General features: G+C 43.2%; 1 pseudogene; it reads right to left on the bottom strand.

Moving 5' to 3' along the window:
• Positions 1-11,385: 11,385 nt before the first annotated feature.
• On the bottom strand, positions 11,386-12,752 carry LOC137772300 (large ribosomal subunit protein mL40 pseudogene; annotated as a pseudogene).
• Between the last annotated feature and the right edge of the window lie 1,146 nt (positions 12,753-13,898).

Genomic DNA, 13,898 nt, shown 5'->3' with positions numbered 1-13,898 from the left:
CTATGAGTGTGTTTCTGGTGGTCTTTGGTCAAGGGCTTTGACAACCTTAACCAATTTATTTTGCTTACATTTTCTATTTTTAGATATATGAAGAATGATATATGATAAAAATCTACCTCAAGATATCAGTAAGTCTAAAGACCTCTTTTAATAACTATAAAATACAATTCCAAGAGATAAGAAATTATTGTGTCAGAACTTGGCAGCGTTTTTTGTTAGGGTTGCCTAAAATAATGGTTCATGTTGCACCTTTCCCTAGATTGAATGTAATCCAATCAGTTGCAAAAGCAGGACTCAACTCTGGTTCTGCCAGTTCCCTGGCCTTGCTCTTTCCACTACAGCACCACCACGCTGCCTCACAGTGAACTTTAAATAGTTGTTAAATGAATGAAAGAGTAGATATTATTAGCTTTTATACACACACACACACACACACACACACACACACACACACACTGAATCCGAGAGAAATAAGTCATTTGAGATGAAATGACTTGCAAGTCACAGAGCGATTCTGACTGCAAAGCTTCAGCTCTTTTCCATCATGCCTGCTGCTGAGGGAGCCCTCTCTGCACCAAGCATCCGAGGGGAAACTCTGGACCATCTTAGATGGAGTTGTTACCAGTTCCCATCCCAGCTATGTAGTCCATGCTGAGTCCTTTTTGAAGGAATTGGAATTTTAATTGCTGAGCTAGCCCCGTGTGGAGCAGAGAGGGTAGAGATTTACTAGACAGGTATGTCTGCAACTTGTGAGTTTGGCCTTGGATTATGAGATTCCTAAAACAGGGGAAGGACAGACTAGAGATAGGAGAGTTGAAAACAATGGCCTCTGTTGCAGTAATTAGCTGCTCCAGCCCATTCCCCACATCATCCCCTGGGTTGGAGGCCCAAGCTGGGATGAAGCATTGCCTTTTTTTTTTTTTAACATTTAAAAAAAAAAATTGTAGTTAATTTACAATGTTGTTAGCTTCAGGTGTACAGCAAAGTGATTCAAACTGTTTCAAATTTTATTGTTCAGTATATATTTTTTAAAATGGGTATCGTTGTGACTTTTATATATTTATTTGTTTTTTAAAATAAATTTATTTTATTTTATTTTTGGCTGCGTTGGGTCTTCGTTGCTGCGCGTGGGCTTTCTCTAGTTGCGGTGATTGGGGGCTACTCTTCCTTGCCGTGCGCTGGCTTCTCTTTGCGGTGGCTTCTCTTGTTGCAGAGCACAGGCTGTAGGTGTGCGGGCTTTAGTAGTTGTGGCTCACGGGCTTAGTTGCTCCGCGGCATGTGGGATCTTCCCAGACCAGGGCTCGAACCCGTGTCCCCCCTGCATTGGCATGTGTCACCAGGGAAGCCCCTATATATATACATTTATATACTTTTCCATGATAGGTTATTACAGGACATGGAATGGAAGCATTTCCTTTTGATACAGCTCTTACTGTTGGCATTGGGGGCCTTGGTGATGAGACAGGATGGGGCGGGGCGGGTGGTGGGGCGGGCTGCTGTGGGAAATGAAGCTAGATGAAGAGAGGGCTGTTTGAAGGCTAAGAGGAGGGGTGTGGCTTCACTCCTAACTTCCTTGGCATTTTGTAGCTGTCTACAAAAGCCATAATAAATATATGTCCATGCTCTTTAGCTCAATAATCCTATTACCATAGGTTACCTTAAAGTCATCTGAAAGCAGAAAAATAACCTAACAAAGGTGTCACAGTAGCAGTCACTGCTTGAACTATTCATTCCCTAAAACTTAGACTCTCACTCCTTGCTGAAATCTTATTCAGTTCTTGCGTGTAGCCCGGGGTCCCCTTCTCTTGGTTCTTGAGTCAGCTTCAACACCTCTGCTGTGTAACTTGTGCTATAATCACTTGTCAGCATCTCCCAGTTCCTCAGTCTGTGGGTTCCCAGAGGGCAGGTTTATTTCTCATCTACCTTTCTAGTTCCAGCACTGTTCCAGGAGCTATGGTGTTAGCACCAGCTCGGTGTCTACACCGCAAAGCTCTTGTTCAAACAAAATGAATTTATTGGCTCATGAATTCAGGGAAGGGCTGAACGCCTGATCATGGGGAGGGCAGGGAGACAGGCAGGACGCAAACGCCACCAGTACGATCTTTCCATCTTGGTCTCCGCCTCTTTCTGTGCATCAGCCTTATTCTCTCCTTGTTAGATATTTTTTTTTTTCCCATTTAGCAGGAGATTTCCCACCATTTCCCATCCACTAGCTTCTAGCTCAGTACATTTCAAACCTTGTTTCTCTTCCACTGCCCACATGGGCCTCGGGTGCCAGGCGCTGTAGACCACACCCCTATCACCAGATGACTTCTGGGCTTGCGCTTTGGTGTCACAAAGTGACCTGAGTCAGCTTAGTGGGCACTAGGAGAATTTCTGGAAGCCATCCCTACTCAGGACAGCTATCAGTAACTGTATAGGGAAGTGGCTATGAACGATACACATCTATACCAGCAAGCTCCTGCTGCCGAACTACTACACCGCTACTGAACTCAACAGTTGGGAACTGCCAATGGCCATCCCTCCTCCACCTGACATGAGGGGAAGAATGGTGGAAAAGAAGGGAGAAAAAACTCAGCCAATCAAATGCAACAGGAATTTTTGGAATGAGTTAATATAATAGTAAAATACTAGAAATAACCACAACGCCCAATAATAGGAATTGGCTAATTAAATGATGGTGTGATAGCACCACAAAGAACAAATTTCCAGATTGTAACAACATGGAAGATCATTTATGGAATAATGTTAAGTGTGCAAACCCACAAACATACACAGATCTTCCTCGATTTACATCCCCATAAACCCATCCTAAGTTTGAAACCGTGCAACTCAGATTCGGACTTGAACCCAGGGTCTTTTAATTGAGATCACACAGCTGGCCTCAGGACTTAATGAAGCTCGGGTTTTTTATGTCTCATCACAGAAAGAATTCAGTGAGAGACAAAGCGATTTATTAAGAAGTGGACTTATTTAGAGAGATACACATTCCATAGACGAACGCGGTCTGTCTCAAAAGGTGAGAAGGGCCTTGGGAGAAACACACTTCACAGACAGAGTGTGGGCCATCTCAGAAGGCGAGAGGCCCCAAAATATTTATGTTGTGGTTAGTTTTTATGGGCTGGGTAATTTCATAGGCTGACGAGAGGGAGGATTATTCCAACTATTTTGGGGAAGGGGCAGAGATTTCCAGGGCTTGGGACACCGCCCACTTTTTGACCTTTTATGGTTAGCCTCAGAACTGCCATGGCACTGGTGGGTGTGTCATTTAGCATATGCTAATGTATTACAATGAGCACATAATGAGGCTCAAGGTCTACTGGAAGTCGAATCTTCCGCCATCTTGGACCTAGTTGGTTCTAACCAGTTTTTGTTATGTCCTATGGCTATGTCATTCTTTTAAAGATCGTGGGCTTCCCTGGTGGCGCAGTGGTTAAGAATCTGCCTGCCAATGCAGGGCACACGGGTTCGAGCCCTGGTCCGGGAAGATCCCACATGCCATGGAGCAACTAAGCCTGTGCGCCACAACTACTAAGCCTGCGCGTCTGGAGCCTGTGCTCTGCAACAAGAGAGGCCACGATAGTGAGAGGCCCGCGCACTGCGATGAAGAGTAGCTCCCGCTCACTGCAACTAAAGAAAGCCCGCGCACAGCAACGAAGACCCAACGCAGCCAAAAATAAATAAAATAAATTTAAAAAATAAATAAATAAATAAAGATCGTGCCCTGCCCCCTTCCTTCCTGTTTCAAGTTGAAAGTATTGTAAGTAGAAAATGCATTTAATACACCTAACCTACTGATCATCGTAGCCTAGCCTAGCCTTTCTTAAACATTAGCCTACAGTTGGGCAAAATCATTTAACACAAAGCCTATTTAATAATAAAATGTTGAATTTCTCATGTCTCATTGAATACTGTACTGAAAGTGAAAAGCAGAATGGTTGTCTGAGTACGGAATGGTTGTTTACCCTTGTGATTATGTGGCTGACTGGGAGTTGTGTCTCACGCTGCCCAGCATCACGAGAGAGGCTGCATATAGCTAGCCTGGGAAAGGATCAAAATTCAAAATTCAAAGTATGGTTTCTACTGAATGTATATCCTTTTCCGCCCATCATAAAGTCGAAAATCATAAATCAAACCATCGTGAGCCAGGGACCACCTGTACACTATGATTATGTTGCAGCAAAAAATTGAATAACAAGTGCTACAGATTGGAAGTAAACATGAGAAATGGAAATACGTCTGCTATGATGGCAGAATTATTGGTGAAAAAATATAAACATTAAAAATAGCGATGATAGGAACTTCCCTGGTGGCGCAGTGGTTAAGAATCCGCCTGCCAATGCAGGAGACACGGGTTTGAGCCCTGGTCCGGGAAGATCCCACATGCCGCGGAGCAACTGAGCCCGTGCGCCACAGCTACTGAGCCCGCGTGCCTAGAGCCCGTGCTCTGCAACAAAAGAAGCCACCGCAGTGAGAAGCCTGCATGCTGCAACGAAGAGTAGCCCCTGCTCGCTGCAACTAGAGAAAGCCCCCGCGCAGCAACGAACACCCAACGCAGCCAAAAATAAATAAATAAATTTATTTTAAAAATTGCGATGACATATTTTTATATAGAAAGGTATTCATGAAATTTTAACTGACAATAGAGATTACAAAACGGTATGTATATCGTAATCCTAATTATGTTAAAAATAACATCAGTGTGATTATATATATGTAAGAAATTGTATAACAATAAACACTAAGCTGTTAACGTTGGTTAACCCTGAATGGTGGGATTATAGCTTTTACATTTTAAGGTTTTCTGTATTGTCTGATTTTTTTACTTTTACAATCAGAATTTAATATACAGTCATTTCTATTAAAGAAAAAAGGCTCCCAATGCAGCAGACATTAGACAAACGTCTCATAGTGCAGGAATGGCAAGTATTTGGCCCATTGGCTGTGGTAGATTGGCTTATTTCCAACTATTCCACTCCCCCCATAATAAGATTACAGGCCCAGCCCCGCTGCCTTGAGACTTTTTAGTGCCTCTCATTAGGCAGTGAATATTTATCCATCCCACTGACTTTGGGCTTGGCAGACTTGCCTCGTCCAATGGAGTGTAAGCAGGCATGAGGTAAGCTATATCCTAGCTGAGGCTTCATGCATGTTTGTGTGACATGCCTTGGCCTTTTCTGCTTGTGCCATCCACCATGAGAAGAGCATGCCCCAGGGAAATGCTGTTTCTTCAGCCTGGGTCCTAGAATGGGAGACACCCAAGTCCAGCTGGCCCAGTAGAGGCACAGTTGACCCACAGACCTGTGAGCAAGAAATAAATGTTTGCTTTTCTTTTTTTTTTTTTTTTGGCTGCACCACGCAGCATGCAGGATCACAGTTCCCCAACCAGGGATCAAATCCGAGCCCTTTGCAGTGGAAGCGCAGAGTCTTAACCACTGGACCGCCAGGGAAGTCCCCAGTGTTTGCTTTTCTAAACAACTGCATTTTGGGGTTGTTTATTACACAGCCTTGCCACAGCAAGAAGCTGAATAACACTCCAGACCCTGCATTTTCTCCCCAATCCCCTTGCTCTTTTTTGAAAAAAATTTTATATGGCTGAGGGTGGCATTAGGGGGACAAACCCTCTTGGTTTGCCTGAGTGATTGAGGGGTTTCCTAGGACATGGGGCTTGCAGGTTTTTTAAAATAGCTTTATTGAGATATAATTTACATTCCATACAATTCACTCATTTACAGTGTACAATTCAATGTTTTTTTAGTATAGTCACAGAGTTGTACAACCGTCACAACAATCTAATCTTAGAACATTTTTGTCCCTCCTAAGAGAGGCTCCAGACTCATCAGCCGTCACTAGCCATTGTCCCCAGCCCCCATCCCACAGCAACCACTAATCTACATCCTGTCTATAAATTTGCATATTTTGGACATTTCATATAAATGGAATCATACAGCATGGCCTTTTGTGGCTGATTTCTTTTAATTAGCATGTTTCCTAGGTTCATCCTTGTTGTAACATGTATCAGTGCTCCATTTCTTTTTATTGCTGGACAATATTCAGTTGTACATATAGACCACATTTTACTCATCCCTTCATCAGTAGTGGACATTTGGGTTGTTTCCACTTTGGGGCTACTGTGAATAGTGCTGCTATGAACATTTATGTACAAGTCTTTGTTTGCACATCTGTTTTCAGTTCTTTTGGGTGTATGCCTAGGAGTGGAATTGCTGAGTGATACGGTAATTCTATGTTTAACTTATTGAGGAGCTGCCAAACTGTTTCCCACAGCTGCTGCACGGTACATTCCTACCAGCAGTGTAAGAGGAATCCAATTTCTCCACGTCCTTGCCAACACTTGTTATTGTCTATCTTTTATATTACAGCCATCCTAGTGGGTGCACAGCGGTATATCATAGCGGTTTTGACTTGCATTTCCCTAATGACTAATGATGTTGAACATCTTTTCATGTGCTGTTTCCCCATTTGTGTATCTTCTTTGGAAAAATGTCTATTCAAATTCTTTGCTTGTTTTTAAATTAGGTTATTACTCTTTGTATGGTTGAGTTGTAAGGGTTCATTATACAGTCTGGAACCTAGACCCTTCTCTGATATATGATTTGTAAATATTTTCTATTCTGTGGATTGTCTTTTTACTCTCTTAATTTGCAGCACAAAAGCTTTAAGTTTTGATGTAGTCCAATTTATTTTTCTTTGGTCACTTTTGCTTTTGGTGGTGTGTCTACCAGCCTCCTTGTTCGTGGTCGACATCCCGAAGCAGTTATGGCACTTTTTTCTCACTGAAACTGGATGCCACCTACCTTGAAACTTTCCTCAACACTGTGCTACAGGCATTGTAGTGGTTAAAAGCCCAAGCTCTGGAGACAAACTGTGTGGGTTCAAATGCTCACTAGTGCTACCACTTAATGGTGGTGTTTTCTTCACCTGAGGGTCACTTGCCAGGTGAGCACAATGCTGGGTGTAGGCGAGAGAAATCAAGAATGGGTATAGACCAGGAGGATAATTAATATAGCTTATCTTGTATATGCTCTTGTAATGGATTGGACTTAATGGAGGGCCTGAACAGATCTGAGAGTTCAGGATGTGGACCATACAGGAAACTCTGGTGCATTACTTCACATCTTCTCAGGCACACCTCTTTACCAGCCACTGTTGCCAACTTTGCACAGGTACAGCCCGACTGCACCTTGCCCATACTTTGCACCTCTCACTTCTTGCTCTGGGGCTTCTCTGACCCCTCAGTGTGGGATGCTTGGAGACCCACTCAGCACTAATATATGCGCACCCTAGAAGAGGGTGGAATGTATGCCCCTGGGGCCATCGTTGACCAACAGGGATGGGAGCTAATGAATAAGTGCTTACACATTTGTCCTTCACTTTGTTTCCCCAAGGATACCAAAAGAAGGGGTGAAGGATACTGAACAGGTATAAACAACAGCTACCCACTTTTTCTACTAAAAAAGAATCTATAGAAGGATCCCAGGAATCTATACGTGTAACAAGCCCTATAGGTGCCTCCTATGCACACTAAACAAGTTTGCAGAACACTGAATTAGGGCATTTTCTGAAGGAATTTACATTATAAGAGGAGCAGAGATTACAGCCCTGGCACACTTGAACATTCCCTCGCATCACACAGAAAAGCACTATATGACTGTCTGTCTCCATCTTCATGGATGCTTTTCCTCTTCTGACTTGGCATTCCCGTCCTCAGGTGCACCAAGCATGTATACATGAACTTCCTTCTTAGTCTCTATGTAAGACGACTTCTCTCTTCCTAAGGAAGGCTCCAGCCCTCTTCCACAGGAGGAGGTTTTCCTTCTGGGTTCCTTCCTGCATCCTGTTGTCTAAAGAGAGCAGGGTCCTGGGCTTCAGCCGGAAGGGCACTGATGCTCGCTTCCTGCCAGCCCAGCAAGCTATGGGTGATGAACGGCCTCTAGGACCCAGAGCAAGGATGCCTATAGTGGGCCCACCAATTTTATTAGCTCAGTTGGAAGAGTGAAAACTGCAGGGCCTGCTGGTTCCCTTATTAGATTTTATTCCTAGGTATACACATCTTTCAAAGACCCCCAAAAAGTTTCTGGAAGCAGTAAGGATAAATGTCTAAAAAAATGTTTTCCCCATTTGCATGGCTCTCTCTCTTTTCAGAAAGTATTCCTTCCTGCACTGCTTGGGTCTTGGGGGCATCATTAATCCATACCCACTTTTATTTATTTGTTTGTTTATTTATGGCCGCGCTGCACAGTCTGTGGGATCTTAGTTCCCCGACCAGGGATCGAACCCACACCCCCTGCAGTAGAAGTGCGGAGTCCGAACCACTGGACTGCCAGGGAAGTCCCAATCCATACCCAGTTTCAATGGCTACTTGACTTATGACCCAGGGAGTAGTTTTCATTAAGTTCTTTTGATTTAGAGTCTCCCTCTGATAAAGTTGATAGTGGTGGGGTTGGGGGATTTGGTAATTCTTCCTGATTTAAACAGTATAACATGTGGCCGATCTGACTTTGGCTTATTCTAGGGCAGAGGGAAGGACTCTCCAGTTTCCACAATAGGGACCATGTCTCACATATCTGGTCATGTCTTTCCCTTACTTAAAATTCATCCATGGTTCCCAGTTACTCAAGGATAAAGTCCAAAATTATTAGCCTCACTTTCAAGCCTTTTATGATCTGGTCCCTGCTGGTCTCCTGTATTATTAAGGACTCTTCAACTGCACATGATAAAAAACCAAATGCAAACTGGGTCAAGTGAAAAAGAGAAAGTATTTGCCCATATATATGAAAAGTCCTGAGCTACACTGGCTTCAGGCACAGCTGGATTCAGAAGCACACATATTTTTGGGAATGTCATTTCTCTCTATCTCCAGGCTCTGTCCTCTGTATTGGCTTCATTTTCAGGGAGAATCCACTATGTGGTGGCAGAGATGAACACATAGTGACTTCAGGTTTATAATCTGGTAGTTTATCAAGCTCAGCAGGGAGTGAATGCAACTTGTCCAGTAAATCCTAGGAAAGTTCAGTGGATGCCTGTTATTAGTGAGGCTAGGTCATATACCCATCTTGGACCAACCTTTTGGCTTATTGTCCACTTCTGATGCTTTGGGGTTGGGATCACCCCAAATGAACGACTTTTTTGAGAGTGATGTATGGGTATTTCCAAAGGATATTTAAGATGATATTATTGTAAGAGGAGGATGTGGCATACACCATCGCCTAACAAATAGCTGTGTTCCTCTTTTTTTTAAATTAATTAATTAATTAATTAATTTTTTTTGGCTGCATTGGGTCTTCATTGTTGGGTCTTCATTGCTGCGCACGGGCTTTCTCTAGTTGCGGAGAGCGGGGGCTGCTCTTCGTTGCGGTGCACAGGCTTCTCATTGCGGTGGCTTCTCTTGTTTCAGAGCTCAGGCTCTAGGCGCGTGGGCTTCAGTAGTTGTGGCTCGCGGGCTCTAGAGCGCAGGCTCAGTAGTTGTGGCACACGGGCTTAGTTGCTCCGCGGCATGTGGGATCTTCCCGGACCAGGGCTCGAACCTGCGTCCCCTGCAGTTGCAGGCGGATTCTCAACCACTGCGCCACCAGGGAAGTCCCAGCTGGGTTCCTCTTCTTCCTTCCTAACAGAGTCCAAATTTTTTTAGGCAGCAAGATGATAAGGGAAGGAGAGCCGCTCACTCAGCCTCGGGATGAATCATAATTGGTTTAACCCAAGGCCTGGAATCCCATCCCTATTGTAGTGATTGGTTTGTGGGTCTGCATGTGACCTGGCTCTAGCCAATGAGAATCTAAGGGGCAGGCTGCTGGAGGGCTCCTGGGAAATATTTTCCTCCCTGAGAAAATAAGTGAGGACATCAAGGAGAAGCCTCTGCCTACCTTCTTTGGATGTTGTCATGGGAAGATGAGAAGCTTAAAGCTGTGGCAGCCATCTTGAAACCATGAAGAGAAAGTGAGATTCACAGAGAAGCCAACGCATCAATCTGCCTTTGTTGAGAAGCTGAATTACCCAGACTTAGTACCTTCTCTTGACTTAAAAAAAAAATTGTGCTAAAATACACAAAACATCAAATTCACCATTTTAACCAATTTATTTTATTTGTTTTTGTTTGTTTTTACTGTATGATATCACCCATATGTGGAATCTAAAACAAACAAACTGGTGAACACAACAAAAAAGAAACAGACTCACAGATATAGAGGACAAACCGATGGCTACCCGTGGGGAGAGGGAAGTGGGGAAGGGCAACACAAAGGCAGGGGATCAAGAGGTACAAACCATTATGTATAAAATAAGCTACAAGGTTTGTTTTCTATGTTTGTGAGTCTGTTTCTGTTTTGTAAATAAGTTCATTGGTATCATTTTTTTAGATTACACATATAAGTGGTATCATATGATATTTGTCTTTGTCAGACTTACTTCACTTAGCATGATAACCTTTAGGTCCATCCATGTTGCTGCAAATGACATTATTTCATTCTTTTTTTATGGCTGAGTAATATTCCATTATATATATATATATATATATATATATATATATATATATCTCACATTTTCTTTATCCATTCATCTGTCGATGGACACTTAGGTTGCTTTCATGTCATGGTTACTAAAGGGGAAAGGGGACAGGAGGAGTAAATTAGGAGTTTGGGATTAGCAGATACACACTACTATATATAAAATAGATTAGAAAACAAGGTTCTACTGTATAGCACAGGGAACTATATTCAATATCTTGTAATAAACTATAATGGAAAAGAATCTGAAAAAGAATATGTATATATGTGTGTGTGTGTGTATATATATATATAATATACATATATAACTGAATCACTTTGCTGTACACCAGAAACTAAGACAACATTGTAAATCAACTATACTTCAATTTAAAAAAATAGATGAAGGGAATTCCCTAGCAGTCCAGTAGTTAGGACGTACCTCTTTCACTACCGAGGGCTCGGGTTCAATTCCTGGTCGGGGACCTAAGACCCCACAAGTCACGTGGCATGGCCAAAAAAAGAAAAAAGAAAATAAGAAAGCCACAGGATATACTGTACAAGACAGGGAACACGGCCAATATTCTACCATAACTATAAATGGTGCACAACCTCTAAAAATTGTGAATCACTATACTGTACACCTGCAACCCATGCAATATGGTACATCAACTACACCTCAATTAAAAAAACAACAAAAACTGCATGCATCTTACCACGCTTCCAGTGTACTAGACATTTCTTGCTCATCCTGTGCAATCAGAATGACTCCCTCTGTAATAGATCAATATGTTCTGAGATGTCCAAATGGCCCAAGTCAAGCATTGAGCCCTGGTCATTCCGGCTCTCAGGGCCAGCGTGTTCTGTGGACAGCTGCCTGCAGCTCTTAACTCTTGAACTCCACCTGTGTGTACACCTTGGCGATGTCGTGGTACCTGCCTTCGGGGGCTGGTAGTTGGAGATCGGCGGCGTGCACTCTAGCCCCTGTCTCTCAAAGGGGAACAGACTGGGGTCCCGCTCGGTGGCCGCCTCATGGCGTTCCAGGGATGTGAGCTGCAGCTCCTGCAGACTCCCTGCTGGGCGTCAAGCATGGACCTGACGGCGTCCTTCTCCATCTCCATGTTGTAGAGCGACCACTTCTTCAGAAGCAGAGCTCTCTGCTCGCTCTCCTCCAAGGGGAGCTGCACCGCAGGCCGGTGTCTCACTTTCCCTGGGAACTTCACAGGCGTGATAAAATCCTTAAGGGAAATTAGCTCGTGGCTGGCCTTTTCCTGTCGTGACATCCTCTTTTTCAAGCGGTCCTTTGCAGCTTGGCCTTTTGTTTGGATTTTTCTTCTTCTTCTGCTCCTTCTCCTTCTTCCTCCTCTTCCTCTTTCTCCTGCTTCTCCTACTCTTCCTCAGGGGCTCTGCTCTCTTGGGAACAAGTCCCCAGAAGCACAACAATGAAGCTCCGGTGGTGTCTCTCATCTGTGTCTGCCAAGCTCCCAGAAGCTGGTTCGGGGGGCGCAGGGGCACTCCAGCAGGGACCTTCTAACCACTTTAAAGTGTATAACTCAGTGGTATTTGGTATGTTCACCATGTATGAAACCATTACCACTATCTAGTTCCAGAATATTTTCATCACTCCAAAAGGAAATCCCAATTCTCCTTGCCCCAGCCTCTGGCCATCCCTGCTCTATTTTCTGCATTTGCCTATTCTGAATATTTCAAATAAATAGAATCATTATACAGTATGTGGCCTTTTGTATCTGGCTGCTTAGCATAATGTTTTCAAGGTTCATCTATGTTGCAACATGTATCAGTACTTCGTTTCTTTTTGAGGCTGAATAATATTCCACTGTATGGATATACCACATTTTATTTACCCATTCATCAGCGATGGACATTTGGGTTGTTTCCGCCTTTTGGCTATTGTGGATAATACTGCTATGAACATTCGTGTATGAGTTTTTGTTTGAACACCTGTTTTCACTTTTGAGTATATGCCTAGGAGTGGAACGATATGGTACTTCTGTGTTTAACTTACTGAGGAATTGCCAAAGTGTTTTCCACAGTGGCTGCACCATTTTATATCCCCACCAGCAATGTAGAACGGTTTTAATTTCTTTGCATCCTAGCCAACACTTGGCTATTTTCTGTATTTATGATTATAGTCATTCTAGTGGATGTGAAGTGGTTTTTATTGCAGTTTTGATTTGCATTTACCTACTTACCAATGACACTGAACATTTTTTTCATGTGCTTTTTGGCCATTTGTATATCTTTTTTGGAGAAATGTCTATTCAAGTCCTTTGCCCATTTGCTAATTGAGTATTTTCTTTTTGTTGGTTAGTTGTAAGAATTCTTTATACATTATGGATACTAGACCTATCAGAGGTATGATTTGCAAATATTTTCTCCTCTTCTGTGGGTTGTCTTTTCGCTGTCTTGATAGTGTTCTTTGATACACAAAAGTTTTAAATTTTGAAGTCCAATTTGTCTATTTTTTTCTTTTGTTTCCTGTGCCTTTGGTTTTTTTTTTTTTAAGTATTTGTTTATTTTTTTTTTTAATTTATGGCTGTGTCGGGTCTTCGTTTCTGTGCGAGGGCTTTCTCTAGTTGTGGCAAGCGGGGGCCACTCTTCATCGCGGTGCGCGGGCCTCTCACTATCGCGGCCTCTCTTGTTGCGGAGCACAGGCTCCAGACACGCAGGCTCAGTAATTGTCGCTCACGGGCCCAGCTGCTCCGCGGCACGTGGGATCTTCCCAGACCAGGGCTCGAACCCATGTCCCCTGCATTGGCAGGCAGATTCTCAACCACTGCGCCACCAGGGAAGCCCTATGCCTTTTGTTTTATATCCAAGAAACCACTGCCAAATGCAAGGTCATGAAGATTTACTCACATGTTTTATTCTGGGTTAAATTTTGCATATGGTGTGAAGTGAGGGTCCAACTTCATTCTTTTGCATGTGGATATATCCAGCTGCCCCAGCACCATTTCTTGAAGAGACTATTTTTTCCCCCACTGAATGTTCTTGGCACCCTTGTCAAAAATCAGTTGACCATAGATATATGTTTTTTTTAATGGACTCTCAATTCTATTCCATTGATCTGTACATCTATCTTTATGCCAGTACCATGCTGTTTTGATTACTATGGGTTTATAGTAAGTTTTGAAATTGGGACGTATAAGTCCTAGGACTTTGAGGTTTTTTTGTTTTTTGTTTTTGTGTGTTTGTTTGTTTTTTCAGTATTGTTTTGGCTGGGCTTCCCTGGTGGCACAGTGGTTAAGAATCCGCCTGCCAATGCAGGGGACATGGGTTTGAGCCCTGGTCCAGGAAGATCCCACATGCTGTGGAGCAACAAAGCCCGTGCGCCACAACTACTGAGCCCGTGTGCCACAACTACTGAAGCCTGCATGT

The sequence above is a fragment of the Eschrichtius robustus genome, chromosome 11 (assembly GCF_028021215.1).
Source record: "Eschrichtius robustus isolate mEscRob2 chromosome 11, mEscRob2.pri, whole genome shotgun sequence".
NCBI classification, from domain to species: domain Eukaryota; kingdom Metazoa; phylum Chordata; class Mammalia; order Artiodactyla; family Eschrichtiidae; genus Eschrichtius; species Eschrichtius robustus.
This window is presented reverse-complemented; position numbering and strand designations above follow the sequence as displayed.